Source organism: Rhinolophus hipposideros, assembly GCF_964194185.1.
Source record: "Rhinolophus hipposideros genome assembly, chromosome: 2".
NCBI lineage: Eukaryota > Metazoa > Chordata > Mammalia > Chiroptera > Rhinolophidae > Rhinolophus > Rhinolophus hipposideros.
In genome coordinates, this window is record NC_138048.1 from 27,220,183 (window position 1) to 27,236,604 (window position 16,422).

Sequence of the window (16,422 nt, forward strand, 5' to 3'; positions counted from 1 at the left end):
GTGGAAATGTAATGGCTCTGTGCGATGTCAGAGGGATAGCAGATGGTGGAGGGGGGTTGACACAGTGTGAGGAATATAAATGATAAATGTCTAAGTTTTGTTCACCTGAAACTAAAAAAAATGAAATAAAATAAAGAAAAACTGCTTAGTAAATACTGGGAGTGTTAAAAAATGTACATATTTTAAGAGTTGTTATCTATGTATTACTTTTCGAAATTGAATTAAATTACGGTAGCAATGTATAGTACGACGTTCGCTCAAAAGATGGTGTTAATCAAATGAATGCTAGCGTCATTCATTGTATACATATTATAATTTTAATAGTTTATTCCTTTCTTAAAATGTATATATATATATATATATATATATATATATATATATATATATATATATATATATATATATTTTTTTTTTTTTTTTGGTACCCTCTGTATGTTTGTCCTTTACTGGCATGAACGTAATTTTATAAAAAATAAATTAACTTACATATCCAGATTTTATATTTGTAGTAGTCATCTTAGCATTAATAATGTAAAGGCACAGAGTGTAGTTTTCAAAGCCCAGTGAACCCACTTCCAGAAATTATATGATCCCCGGCTATGCAAAATTACTAAAAGTATAGATGATTTAATGCATATTGATTAACATTTGCAAAAAGAAAATGATAGACTTTGTTGAAGAAAAAATATATCTAATGAAAAAACTATTTTTAACTAAATAAGTGTAAAAATTAGAGTATTAGAAGAATGTTCTCTGTTTTCATTTGTAGAGTTGTCTGAAAAATACTGCCTGTATTGCTAGTTGTAGCAGCATGCAAAAGGAGTAGTAGATTATATTTAATTAGCAGATGACTGACACAAATAATTTTGTGATTATAATTGATGAAAACCATGTTAAATATTTGAAATCAAATATAACAGAAAAGAGTTCACATTTTAAATAACTTCCATTGGTGAATAAAGTAGAGGTAATTACTTTTATAGTATTTTAATTCTGGATTATTTCTCTCATCACATCTAAATTCTGAGGTATCAAAGAAAATATTTTTCCATTGCAATTATTAAGTGTTAGACTAAATAAAATAGTGTGAAGGTGGGTATTTTTGCATTCTTTCACATATAAGCAAGTTTTTGAGTTTGTGTTTAATTGTGAAAGGGATAGTAACATAGTTAATGTATTCAGAAATAAGATAGTGAGTGGAATAAAACAAAAAGAAAAGGTTTAATTAGCTCAAAAATAATTTTTAAAATCCCAATAAAATAATGTGACTATGTTAAACCACTTTTATTTTAAACTCCCAACAAATGAGAATAAAGAGGAATTACAAAAATTATGTTGAAATTAACTCAATTTAGTCATATTCTATTTTTTTAAATTAAAGTTTATTGGGGTGACAATTGTTGGTAAAGGTACATAGGTTTCAGATGTACAATTCTGTAATACATCACCTATATATCACTTTGTGTGTTCACCAGCCAGAGTCAGTTCTCCTTCCATCACCATATATTTTATTTTTTTTACCCCTACTTACCACCTTCCTCCCCCTGTACGCTCTGGTAACCACAAAACTATTGTCTGTGTCTATGAGTTTTTGTTTCTTCATTTGTTTGTCTTGCTCCTTTGTTGTTTTCAGTTTTTTATACCACATATCAGATTGGTGCAGCAGCTATGGAAGGCAGTGTGGAGGTTCCTCAAAAATAAAGAATAGAATTACCATATAACCCAGTAAGCCCTCTCCTGGGTATCTACCCAAAAAATCTGAAAACATTTATCTGTAAAGACATGTGTGCTCAATGTTCATTGCAGCTTTATTTACGGTGGCCAAGACATGGAAACAACCAAAATGTCCTTCGATAGGTGATTGGATAAAGAAGATGTGGTATATATACACAATGGAATACTATTCTGTCATAAGAAAAGATGAAATAATGCATTTGCGACAACACAGATGGATCTTGAAATTATTACGCTAAGTGAAATAAATCAGACAGAAAAAGTAGAGAACCATTTGATTCCACTGATATATTGTATATAAAATTAATCATATTCTTATATTGAAAGATGAAAGCAATAGTGAATACTGGTAGTTCAGGGGTTTTGGTTTTGGTTTTGAGTATTTCCTCTCTCTCTCTCTCTCTCTCTCTCTCTCTCTCTCTCTCTCTCTCTCTCTCTCTTTCTCTCTCTAAATCTCAAAGGAATAAAACAGATGTCTTAAAGACAAAGTACTTTCAAGATTGCATATCATCTTTCACGAAAAGAAAATTCCATTAAAAACAACACTTTAAGTGCACTTAAAAATATAGCAAACTAAAGCATAGAAATGTTGAAATTCCCCGAGAAATGGTTATACTTCAAATGGCACTGTCTTATAAATACTGTATTGATGAAATCTGGTAATAACACTGATAAAACCATCTTGATATATTCTACCTATATATTTAGAATATTAATTAAATAACAGAAGCATGCTAGTGTAGTAGACCTTTACAATAAAACGATGGCTTTTCTTTCAAGCAATCAATTTTAGTAATGGCTTTCTTGTTTCTTATTTTTGTGTGTGTACTTAAGCATTTTTTATTGTTTTCCTGCTGGAGATTCAATTATGCTGGCAGCTTTATGAATTCCTTTGTATTTTTAAGGCAGACACATTTTTTTGCTTATATATGGGAATGACTGTCTGAATGTCATTGTTAAGAGGCTGTCTTTGTGTCTTCTATCTTATTGTCTGCCTCAGAAAGTGCTTTAATAAAGTATTTCTTATGGAAAGCTGTTAATGTATATTTCCTTTTTTTATACCACTTAATTTCTGTATAAATTAAAATGGCCCCGTTTGTTTTAATTCTCTATGACAAACAATAAAGTTAATCTTTAGATATTATGTGTTTTTACCAAAATCAACAATAATAACAAAAATTGAATGCCTGATGCCCATTAAATGTCCCCTAACTACCGTGTTTCCCCCAAAATAAGACCTAGCCAGACCATCAGTTCTAATGTGTCTTTCGGAGCAAAAATATAAGACCAGCTATATATTACATTATATCATGTCATATCATATATCATATCATATACCATATCATATCATATCATCATATCATATCACATCATATTATACCTGGACTTATATTATATTAAAATAAGACTGGGTCTTATATTAATTTTTGCTCTAAATGATGCATTAAAGTTGATGTTCCAGATAGGTCTTATTTTCAGAAAAACACAGTAGTGTTCAGCTACTCTGGAGCCTTTAAATGCAAAGTATCCTATGGAAATGGACATAATTCTACAGATAATGCAGCTCCATAAAAACAGTACAGTGTGTCTATCTGTGCAGACTAGAGGGCAGTGTTAAATGAACATTTACCAGCTCTGAGTTGCCTTTTTGAAAGTTGGTTTTGAACAGTAAAGACATTGGGAAATTTCCAACATTGTGTAATGATGAAAGTTGTGGAAAAAATATTTAAAAAAAAAACCTCTGTATGTCATCAGGTAATTAATGTACCTTATTATATTAAAATATCCTTTATCCATCACATCTATATTGAAATATGCCATGTTCTAGGCACTGCTTTAGATGCTGAGGTGATAACAGCAGTGGTAGAAATCATAAAATTTTCCATGATGTAGTCTTCATTTTAATTGAGGAAACGGATAATAAATGTGAGAACTGAAAGTACATAGTGTATTAGTCAATTGCTACCAAGACAAAACAAGCCATACAAGGCTAATATGGGATGGAGGTGGTATTGAGGGTTTTGATGGGGTGGCCAGAGAGACTCATTGAAGTGACTTTTGAGTAAAGAGGAGACATATGAAAATTAGTGGGCTAGCCATGGCGATGCTCTGAGAAGATCATTCCTGACAGAAACCAGCAAGTGTGAAAATCAGAGACAGAAGTCTGACTGGTATGTCTGGGAAATACAAGGAACCTGCAGTGGCTGGAGTAGTGTGAATGCATGGAAGAAGATTGACAAAAGTGTCGGAAATGTAATGAGAAGCAGATCATGCAGGGCTAGGTCCTGTCAATAATTTTTGTTTTTCTTTGAGTGATTTGAGAAGACACTTAAAGATTGTGAACATGAGTGATATGTACCCACTTGATTTTAGCAGAACATTCTGGCTACTGTGTTGATAAAACATGGAAGAATGGCAAAGGGAAGACAAGGAGGCCTGTTAGGAGACTATTACAATATTCCACACTAGAGCAAACTATGGCTTGAACTAAGTCTGTGGTATTTGATGATAAGGACATGTTGTGTTCTAGATTTGTTTTCTGAAAACACAACATAGGATATCCCAACAGAATATATATATGGAATATGAAATAAAGAAAGAAGTCAAGAATGGATCTTTTTTTTTTTTATCTAAGCTTCTAAACATCTAAATGTTCTATGTATCTAATATCTAAATGCTTCAAAATATCTAAATGGAAAATAGAGTTGTCATTATCTAAAAAAAAGACTACTGTAAGGAGAGCAGGTTTTAGAAGGGAAAATTCATGGAAGCAATGTTGGACATGTAAAGTTCTACAACGTAGAAGAGAGAATTGTTATGGGGATTAAAGATTAGAAGTCATTAGCACATAAGTAGTACTTAAAAATTATACTATCTTGTGCCATTTTATAAAACAGAATAGTAGCTTTATCATTTATTTAAATGTTTTGCTTTACTAAAGAAAAAGTATAGTAAATTACATAAAATGAATGGATCCAACACCGGGAATTGCCATTTTAAAATTGCATTATATTTACGTCATGTATGTTCTTAATAAAATTTATAAAGTGATATAAATAAAGTAGAAATTACTTTTGTCTTCCATTTCAAATGTTATAGTCTATTCCTATTCCCACAACTTTATTTCTTCCATAGGTATACTGATTAGTTTTTTAAATTCAATCAAATATATTATAAGTTTTCAAGAAATACTTTTACTTGTTTGTAGTTCTTTTGTCATGTTTTAATTCCATATATGTGTTATCTTTTGAATTAAGTGATTTTTAATTTTTTATTTTGTTTCTTGCAGTATCTTTTGTGATCAATATTTTTTTTCATGTTAAGAGTATTCTTCAAATGTCTAGTAATCATTGATTGTAAATATTTAGGAGTAAAATACTAACAGTTAATTAAAATAATGACAGAGGTTATGGATAAGATTTTTCAACTATTGGAAATTTGCTTTTAGGCAATTCAGCATAGAGACAGCCTGAGAAACCCTCGTATTTGAGAATGTCAAGAAGCTTTTCATTTTCTTTAAGATGACAATCTGTCAGTGTTCTGTCCATATAACATAAAAGAAGATAATGAGAAATCCATTATTCCATATATAAATTTAAAATAATATATCAGTTCCTTATCTACTCCAGTTCTCTGCTATATTAGGCATTACAAAATACTGAGCCTTACACCTTGGGTGGGTGGGGGAGAGTAATTAAAAAAGGGGAATTAACCTAGATCTATTCATTATTATATAACCTTTATGATCATCACTGGTGGTGTGTTTCCCTGGCTAGATTCATTGTTTACTACCGCTATGTCTGACACCACTTTATTTCGATAATCTGTAATAACCTCTCTCCAATTTTTTTGGGGGGGTACATCTGGATTTATGTATTTTTCCTATTTGTAGATTTTTATTAGTATTGTCTCAAAAGGGACAAAAATAAACATGTGCTTTATCTATACCATTTTAAATTTACTATATCTTAAACTTATTTCCTATTTAATCATTAAATGTTATATCTAAATTACAAAGAAGTGTGATTATCAAAAGTATATGCCCTCTATATTCTGCAAGTTTATAATCTAATGGAGAAAAAAAATATGTAAGCCAAAAGGGAAATACCTGTACTACAGTCCAGCAAACTGATGTTCCTTGTTTTAATCTATGTATGAATCTTTCACATGCCTCTGTCTTATATCACAGAGAAACCACAGAGCCTAACTATCCCAATTCTTACAAATATTCGCAGTTTCTGTAGGTAGAATCAGCATCCTTCTCTTCAGAATCTGTCTCTGTAAGCAGTAGTTCATGTCATCCCATCCTGACACATCAGCCATTTCTCCTCATTTGGTTTATCTTCCAAAATCATGTTGATTTTGCCTGTCTAATGATGCCTGCTGTAGTGTTCTTCTCTCTCGGTTTATATTTTTATGCCTTTTTTTTTCTTTTTTGGTTTGCAGAATTTGAGGATGAGACAGAAATATAGACAATTTCAATTGAAAGTCTATATTTTTTAAATAATGGGCAACCCAATCAGCATGTCTGTTTAGTGGATTCAATGGACAAATTTTGACTTTTGTGCTATTAGGCTATGTCTCTGTATTTTTTTTCTCTCACAAATTTATAATATTTAGGAATAAGCTTGAATTCCATTAAAATTATAAACTATGTCTACAATATAGTATACATAGCCTATTTCTCCAAAACTGGAAAAAAAATTAATATTTTATATTGTTATAGAAAAAAACATATATGCTTAGTTTGTATATTTAAACATGTATCTATAACATGTAGATGCTTAGTATAATTACTTAGTATTATTTAGTATAATAGTGTAACAATATATTACTAAAATATGACTTTAGTAACAAAATAATTACTTAATATAATGTCAGTATATTTGCATTTTTACACATTTTTCCAACCTTATTTTTGTTTTCAAAAATAGTGCCAGTTTGAAATAATATTACAAATTTTCTCTTGAAGTAACTACAATAGCAAAAGTAATGGTCAACAGATTATTGAAATGTAGCGATGTCACAGAAAATAGTATATAATTATGCGTTGACTATATGCATTGACTATATGGATTTTAGGACATGTTTATAATTCTCTATTTTTAGAAGCAACTCCTCTCAGATACAACCATTGTTGTATCCTTCCATTTCTGGCTGATGTAGAAACCTTTAGGGTTCTTCTTTTTCTCTCAGGCCACAGCATCTTAGCTTTCCAGAAAAACATCCCCTCTTTCTTGAATTGCTGTTTGTTGGCCTACATGCTGTGTTTTGAACTGTTGTGCCTTCTTCTTCCAGGAATTCAATGTCTGCTCAACATAGTAGCATTTTCCTTGTCAGCTCTTGATTATGGACCATTTTTTAAAATAGAAAAAAAGTAAGCTAATTTTGTTTTTGTTCTTGCCATGGCAGTTTGGATGTAATTTTCATCTTCTACTGCTTTCTTTACTAACAAAAAAGACATTATGTTTCCCTATTGATACCTATTTTTACCTGCAAATATTCTACACTTGTTTTTCTTTTTTTTTGTTTTCTCATCCTCTGACTGCTCAAACTCAAATTACTATCACAATTTTTTTAGTTGAATTACTTCATAAATAACCATAGTTAGTTTTTCTGACTAAAATAAATAATGAATGCTCACACAAAAAAATGTTGACTTATCCAAACTGCGCCATACTAATCAGAAAGATAAATATTCATTTACAAATGTATTATTAATTTTACGGATATTTAATAATAAATTATAAATTTCACACCCAATAAAAATGTACATTAAAAGGTTATTTTTAAAAATTTAATGAAGGACAAAATGCTGTCTGTATTGGAGAGGAAATGAATGCCTATTTTCACCAATTATGATCTAACTTTTATTAATGATAATTCTGTTACTTTTCTAAATCATGCATCAAGTATTTACGTTCTTGAAATATGCTATATTTATTCTAGATCTTAGATTATAGTAGTAAATTCAAAAATATGTTTGTTCTCATAAAGCTCTTACTCTGGTGTCTTATAATATTAATTTAGTACTTTAATATGAAGAAACATAAGTAGCAGATAATATTATTAGTATGGTTATGTTAAACAATTATTTTGTGTGTAGACATGAAGGGTTATAAATCACTAAGATTACCAGTACTCACTTGTAATTTATTAAACTCAAGCAACTGAAACTTAACAGAGTATATTTGATTTAGATTTTACATTTAAATAGAATCTAATATAAGCAAATTAATTATAAAAATATATGATCACCTAACAAAAAAAAAAAGCTTTGTTACTGTTCCTTTGCTAAAGATATTTTTGACAAAGTAAAACTGAAGCAAAACCCTTTCACCATGAAGAACTTATCATTGATGTTCTTTGTCAGAATTTTTTGTGCAGGTTTTTCCCAAACCTCCACAAAGCAATCATTAATAACAAAGGGATTCTTTTTGATGCCAAAAGTCAGCTATGAAACATATGGCTTTGCCATGCAAATATGCAATTAACTTTTTTCCCCCTAAAGCGTCAAGGATAAACATAACAGTAGTTACTATATATTTTTAAGCATTTATAAATTAAAGAACATTTTAAGGAAGTGCAACTGACAAATTATGCATCTCTTTTAGAAGGTCTTTTCATGTTCTAGTTATTTGTACTACAAAGGAAAACAGTTTATTGTCAGAGCTTCCAAAGTACCCAAATGGAAATATATTGTAATAAAAACGATAAGTCCGTATGCTATCAATTGGCAACAGCTGCTCCACTTTCATCCTATGGGATGAGAGAGGAACAGAGACTGGAACAACTTGATGAATATTAAGATTCTAAGAAATAGCATACTGGCATGATAATTCTACAAGTATCACAAGTTTTGTGGTAATATGAAACATAATGACAGAGTGAGGAGATACTACATTCATGCATTAAAATTATCTGAAAATTGAAAAACCTCAATCATTCTAACACTAGTGTGTATGTACTAATGCAGCCTCAATTTCGTTATTTTACTGAATTAGGCAGGTGTCCCAAAACATTATAGATATAATATTAGCAAGGGCATATATTTAAAACTTAACATCAGACAATAAAATATTTCTTTTTTAAAGTAAAATAGACACCAGTTAGGGTCTTTGTTATGTAATGAAATTTGTAAAATTGTATACCTAATGGAACAAGGTGCTTTGCGAAGTATAGAAAAATACTTATTATATTTTTTTTTATGGAGTAGTTTTTTTCTATAGTCTCAATACAATTCGCATCTGCCTATAAAACTGCATTAGTGGTTAAGGGCACAAGATTTCAAGCCAGATGTCAGGAATCAAATTCCGATTTTACAATTGAATAGTGCGTGACTTTGGGCAAGTAAATGAAACATTTTATGTCAAAGCTTAATCATTAACTCTAGATATGATTGGAGATGTATCATTTAATCACATCTGGTACACTGTGAATACTCAGTATTAGCCATAATACTTCAAACTTTAGAGGACATAGGTTGAGTAAAAATTAAAGAGATGAATCTCAGCTAGAAATTATGAAAGCAGATTATTAAGTTCTTCTGTTGTATTTTGGGGTTTTTTGCAAGAAAACTAGTAATAAAATATTTTAGGTTAGGCAAATGTTATAATTTGACTTGATGCTAGGAAAGAACACACAGTGAATTTATAAGGAAAATTTTGATTAAAATAACTAAAAGACAATTATAGCTAGAAATCAGAAATTTGATGACTTGAGTATTAAGCCAATGGCAATAAGGATTTGCCTTAGAAAGAAGAGACAGAATAGAAAGGAAGGCTAGGGTTTGTTATGCACCAGAAAGAACAGGATTTGGTGACTAGATGTAAATAGAAGAGCCAAATATAAGGACCTCAAGATTTAGTAATCAGAAAAACAATACTACATTAACATAGTTAGGAAGTGCATAAAAAAAGGGGAGGGGAGTTAAATGGAAGGAAATCGAGATTTAAGGTAAAATGTTGGCTCCTCACATTTCCTTGGTTATATAACATCTAATGACTGTCCAAATACATATTAAACAATTTAAAATATGGAATAGAGAGAGTAGTGTGTGTGTGGGGGGAAAGCAAGTTAAGAAACTAAACGAATAAAGTATAATAATGTAAAAGGTAAAGATGGAGAATATAGCATTGCATATGATGCAAAGCATTGATGATTGGTGACCTTTAAAAAGTAGTTTCAGTTGTATGATAATGAAACATTTTTAAAAGAAAATTTTTTGATAATTATATTAACTTTAAAAATGTATAAAATATTTACATAAAATAGGTCTTATAATTAGAGGAGCAGCAAGAAGATAAGGAAAGAACTATGTGGAAAGAGAATACAACAGCAAAGGCAGGCCAATTTATATCTTGTGGTAATAGACAAAAGCCAGGATGAAGCTGAAAAAGAAAGCAGACTAGAGAAAACATCCTTGATGGGGGAAGGTCACTACCTATGTGAAGAGGTGGGACAACAATATAGATGAAATGGGGAGGAGGACAAAGATATGGATCAATGTTGATACAGGAGAGATGTTTGTTCTTCAAAGTATTCTTTTGTTTTAATTTGTAACATAGAGAATTTATTTATCTTACAAATGATTCCAAATAAAATTTGAGTTAACTTACAAAACAAACAAAAAAAAAACGCACTAAGTTTGTGACTTTTAATAGGTTTATTAAGCTAAAGTGTATCCTGAACCAAATAGAAGAGAGGTTTATGTTGGGAGGATATTTTACCAGAAAACCTAGTATAAATTTAGCATGAAGCTTTTTTCTAATATTTCTACAACATAAGGTAGGAGGCAAATATATTACAGTACAAATGTTCACTGTCTAATAAAAGGGCATCCTAATTTTTCAAAGGAAAATATTTGTTTATTGTGTGCATTAATATCTCAGAGTAATTCATTACATTAATTGTTCCAGAAGAAACTTTAAACAAGATAGTTTTAATAAAATTCAATATCATCATTGTGAATAAAAATTACCTTAGGATAGTTTTATGAAAAATAAAGTTTTTTCTTTCAAATATGATAAGTATCTTACTGAGTCTACACTGTGATTCGAACTGTTCAAGTCACAGCTGATCAACTGGAGGCTACACTACTGGAACATTGATTCTCAGGATTTTATTTTATTTGTGTGAAGCCTTGCTTTTGACAGAGCATAGAAGACAGAGGGCCGGTGAGTGTGTCTTGGAAAATTAGAGGAAATGGACAAGGCAGTAGAATGTTACACTAGCTGGTCTACAGCGAGCATTATTTTTATGCAGCTTAGGGTTCCCATATTCTTACGTATTTTGTGTCCACTTCATCAAACTTATACTGAGCACGTTTTGTTTAAGACATGGTTTAAGACAACAATTGCTTGATAGGTTGATGATAAAAAAAATCAGATTAATTTTTCTCTATGAGAATCAGCTTATGAAAAATAGGGTATGTCCTCAGAATCAAATTTAAAAACTGGGGATTTAATATCATTTAATTCTAAAAATTATTCATTTGTTATGTACATTAGATAGGTAAATACAGAAGCAGGAATGGAGTTTCCCACTCCAAATGAACCCCTTAAAGCACTTAGACTATGTTAGTTTTATTGAGGATTTCATCAATTGCCTGCTAACCCTAATAATAAGGAACTTAATGATCCTGCAGAATCCAATTTCTTAGTGAATTTTCTCCTAGTTTTATTTCTCCCTATGGCATCCTTTATAAACTTAAATTCATTTGATTGATTTTTGTAATGCAACTGCATTATTAATCTTTAAATAAGTGAAACTTTGTAAGCAACAAAGATCACTGAGAGTTGTTTTCTCTCTTTTGTAGAATGGTCAATGATACACATACAGGTATTTTAAAAATTTAGTTGAAGATATTATTGCCTTTCTGTATTTGCATAAAACCTCAATATGAAATTTTAGCAAAATGATTAAAAAATCTAAATTTTGTGTTGATAAAGATATATTTTGATGTTTCAATAGCGCAGCACTCTGATAAGCAAGCTTCTGGCGCGTTTCTGATTACACACAAAATGTAGGAAGTCAGGGTATAAAAATCGCAAAAAACTAACTTCTCCCTCTATTGGTAGGTAGATATATAGGTAGATAGATAACATTTGCATGAATATCTTTATGGCAATATCAAAACAATTGAATCATCAATCGTAAATGAGAGATTCTAACACTTGTCATTTCCTAGTAGTAACTGAAATATTTATTTTCTTGTTTTTGAGACAAATTTTATCTCTTTTGGATGAGAAAATGTTTATATCTTTCTTCTGAATTTGTTTTTCTTGAATGAAGGAAATTTAAACATCTCTTAAGATGAAAAATTATTGAATTTTATACTAAAGTATAACATTTCTTCTGTATTAACTTCCACCATCAGAAGGTCCATAATCTTTTCTGATTATTGAGTCCCCCGTACCTCAGCTACGATCTATTACTTTTAAACTGTGATGACTGGTTGGGGGGGAGGAGTGACACAAAAAGAACTGAACATTGTCATCAGTAATTTTCTGAAAAGGATTTTTTTCTGGAAGATGATTACTGCCAAGTCAATAATAGATATTTTAGTCATTAAAGAGGTTTAGCTATGGTAGTATTCATAGTGGGGTGGAGGGAATAATAACAGAAGCATATACTTGTTTCTCACCAGTTCTAAGAAAAGGTCTAGATAACTAAAAAGCCATAATTTTGTGAGTTTTCAGAAATTTCTTATGTCTTCCACATATTCACTAAAAGATCCTTAAACTTCCCTTTTTAATGCTTCTCCTTTCTCCTATTTCATGCTTTTCTGTAAGATTCTCTATATCCTGCATTCGAAGTGACTTTGCAATCACTTTGCACTATAATTATGAAATAGGGTACCAATTTTGATGTCATACTCAAATTAGCAAAGAAAATATAACTTATTTATTCTCTACAGATGAATTATACTGACTTCTCCGCTCCTTCCATGCTTGCTATTTTAGAGTAATTCAGAATTTCCAGTTAAAACAATCTCTTCCAAGTTACTCAGTCACATTTAGGCAAGCTCTTAGTGTCATTATGCCTCTTTCTTCTAATGTTACTTTTTAAAAATAGTTTCTGGGTATATGGGGTGGAAAGGTAGGTCAATAGTATTGTATGATCTGTGGTTATTAACAAGATGGGGCTTTTAGTTCTTCTGAATCCTTGCTAATATTTCTAGTCTTTCCTACACATTTTTAAAAACTACCAAGATTGGAGGTGTGCTGTGTGTGTGTGTGTGTGTGTGTGTGTGTGTTTTGTTTTCTCTCTGGCCAATGCTCAGTTTCCTTTCCTGGCTAAATTGAATCAATATGCTTGGTGCTGTATACTGTTTTTGAATGTCATCTACATTCTCCATCTAGCTTCTCCCTACCCCTTCACATTTGTGGCAGCATCAGTTTGCCACTTGCACAGAAATCCCCATGGAAAGCTTCCTGGATATCTACTCATTGCCTCCACATAGCCCATAGAAACTCCAGAATACTTTCCACATCACAGTGGTACCCCTTATCTCAAAGTATATGTTCCAAAACTCCAAGTGCATGCCTGAAATCATTGATAGTACACAACAATATATACTGTGTTTTTTTTTTTCCCTATACATATACACTTTCCACCTTCTCTTTGGCATAGCCAATTTTCCAGAATCACTACTCTTGAAATTTGGGGCCATAATTTAGTAAAATAAGGGTTACTTGAACACAAGCACCGTGATACCATGATAGTTGGTATGATAACTTAGATGGCTACTAAGTGACTAGTGTGTGGGTAGTGTGTACAGCATGGATACGTTAGACATAGGGATTATTCATGTCCCAGGTGGAATGGAACAAGACGGCACAAGATTACATCATGCTACTCAAAAGAGTCTGCAATTTAAAAATTATGAATTATTTATTTCTGGAATTTTTCATTTAATATTTTTGGACCATAATTGACTGCAGTTAACTGAAATCATGAAGAGCAAAACCTCAGATAAGGGGTGGGGGGGTCTGCCCTACTTGGGAACTAGGAGACTTTGAAGAGCAGACTCAGTCCTTCTAATCCTTTTAGCAATGCTACCCTTGACTATGCAGGGACTTACATAGGATCACGTGTGGCACTGGCTTCCTCTTAGTATCCCAAAAAGAAATGACACATTTGACTCCGCATTCAGGACAGGAGCTGAGTTCATACATCTGACCTTCCATACATCCATTCAAATCTCTGGTGTCCTACTCTGCCCATCTCCCCCTTACTTGAGTAAATATGGGCAGAGTGGAGTAAACTCCATGGTAAAGGCATCATTAACTTAAAAGTTCCTCTTTTGTAAACTACGGAAACACCTTGTTATGTGTGCACGCTTTGTTTTAGATGTGCAATTTACTAAAAAACTGAGAGCTAGTTATGCCAGACATAAATATATCACTTTAATATTCCAAATATCCTAAATACATTGACACTTACTTTTAGCACAATTGCCACATGAATTTTAAACAAAAATAAAAATTAGGAAAACATGTAAAAATTTATAAAGATTAGGATTATAAAGGAATATACTTAAACATAATTTTGGAATATTTATGCAAATAAAATTTATTCTTTTCAAAATGATATAAAACTGTCTCTTGAAGCTTTACTTCCTATAAAATTTTATGGTTCAGTATATACTTAAGATGCTCCTCAAGTAGTAACGTCTTATATTGTGATTTTTCAAACTAATAAAAATAAGCTTGTTCTTTATTCCAAACATAACTTAAATAAGTAGATTATAAACTGAGATTTCTTTCTATGTGTTGACCTAATAATCAGGTTTAAACAGGTTTCTAAAATTCACTTTTGCAAAATAGGTATTCCTGAGTTTCTAAGATGATAAAGCTAAAAATATATTTAAATTTATGTTTGTATTGACTTTTTAAAAAACCTAGCCAATGTTATATTTTTCTTTCCTAGGTATTTTAATAGTTTGCTGTCATTCATCTAATTCTCACCTTTGAAATGACTTAACACTTAACACACTTTGACTTGCAACTTACTCATGAACAGGGAAATTGTGTCAAATGATTTTTGAACTATTTTACTCACTTAATGTTTATAAATTGCCTCCTTTTATAAATAATTTAAGAGTAGCTAGTTTTATGCATATAGTCTTCTAATTTAAAAATTCTATATAATTTTTTCTAGAGTGATTATTGTCTAGATAATTTTTAACCTATTATAAGTATATATTATCTACCTAGAAATAAAATTTAAAATGTTTTCTTTCAAAGAATTTTAAAGTGGTATTGAAGCTCACCTTTACAATACCTACATGAATAAAGTTATAGTAAAAAGGAAACTACATATTTTTTTTTGTTTTGTGCTATATTAGTTCTAGCATTTTTAAGATGCATTTTAAGTTTAATTTTTTTTGTAGTTGGATCTCTTCCAATTCCCTCAGCCATCATTACAACTAAATGAATATTACTATTAATTGCTTTTCTATCATTACAAGTGATCCTTAATGTACTAACATTGTACATTGATCTAAATTTTCAATAAAGTTAATTTTATCATGAAGACAGGCATTCTTTATATATCATGACATTTAGATATACACATAGAAATGATTTTATTAATGCTCTCTTTGGGGGCATCCAGGCACAGCTAAAGATGGGATAAAATACGTTTGAGTTTTAGATTTATTCCACTGTGCCCTGTTTACCCATTCTCAACATGAAATGGTTGGAATAGGTATGAATGTGTTGACAAGTAATTTTAGAAAAAAATAAATTCCAACTATAATGTTAGGGGGAACCTCAAGGAAAAGATAGGTCTTACAATGATTCTTACAGGAGCATTAATATATTGAAGGTAGATATACAGAAAAGGAAAGAACAATTCAGAGAGAGGAAATGTGTGTATTCAAAAGAACACATGTATGTCTACCACTGTAAAACAATTGTGTAATAGTATTGTTGGAATAAGGTAGAAAAATATGGGAGCATAAAATCAGAAAGTGTATTGATTTAAGTAACTTGAATGATGCTATCTATGATGCTGTGCCCATCACTGTTTCTATTCACAAGGGAATTCCCCCAAAAATTAGTCTAATTACACCATGGTCTACAATCAATGTAACTCTTCATGTACCCATATACACACAAGATAGTACTTGGGAAAAGTATCTAAGATTACTGAGGTGGAGACTTATGTGATCACAGGGTCATTATAAGAGGGGATAGGAGGGTCAGAGTTAGAGAAAAATTGAAATGACAGCAGAGAGAGAGAAGGAGAGAGAGAGAGAGAGACAGAGAGAGAGAGAGATTTGAAGATGTTATGTAGTTGCTTTGAAGATGGAGGATGGCGCCACAAAAGAAAGAATGCAGGCAGTCTCTAGAAGTTAGAAAAGGCAATGGAATATATTCTTCCTTATAGCCTAGGGAATAAATGCAATCCTGCTGACACATTTAGACTTCTGCCCACCAGAACTATAAAAGAAGGGAGGAAAATTATAATTAAGTAGAGATTAAAAGGCTGTTATGAAGCTACCAATGTGGGACTGTGAAATTCTAGATTAAAGAAATTAAAGAAAAGGTTAGGTAGAAAGAGAAATTATTGGACAGAATACAAAATATTTATTAGGCCTCAAGTAAAAAAACAGTTTTAAAACACATCTTTAGTGTGGGTTTTAGCGTGAATGAGTAGTATTACGTTACTAAAACATAG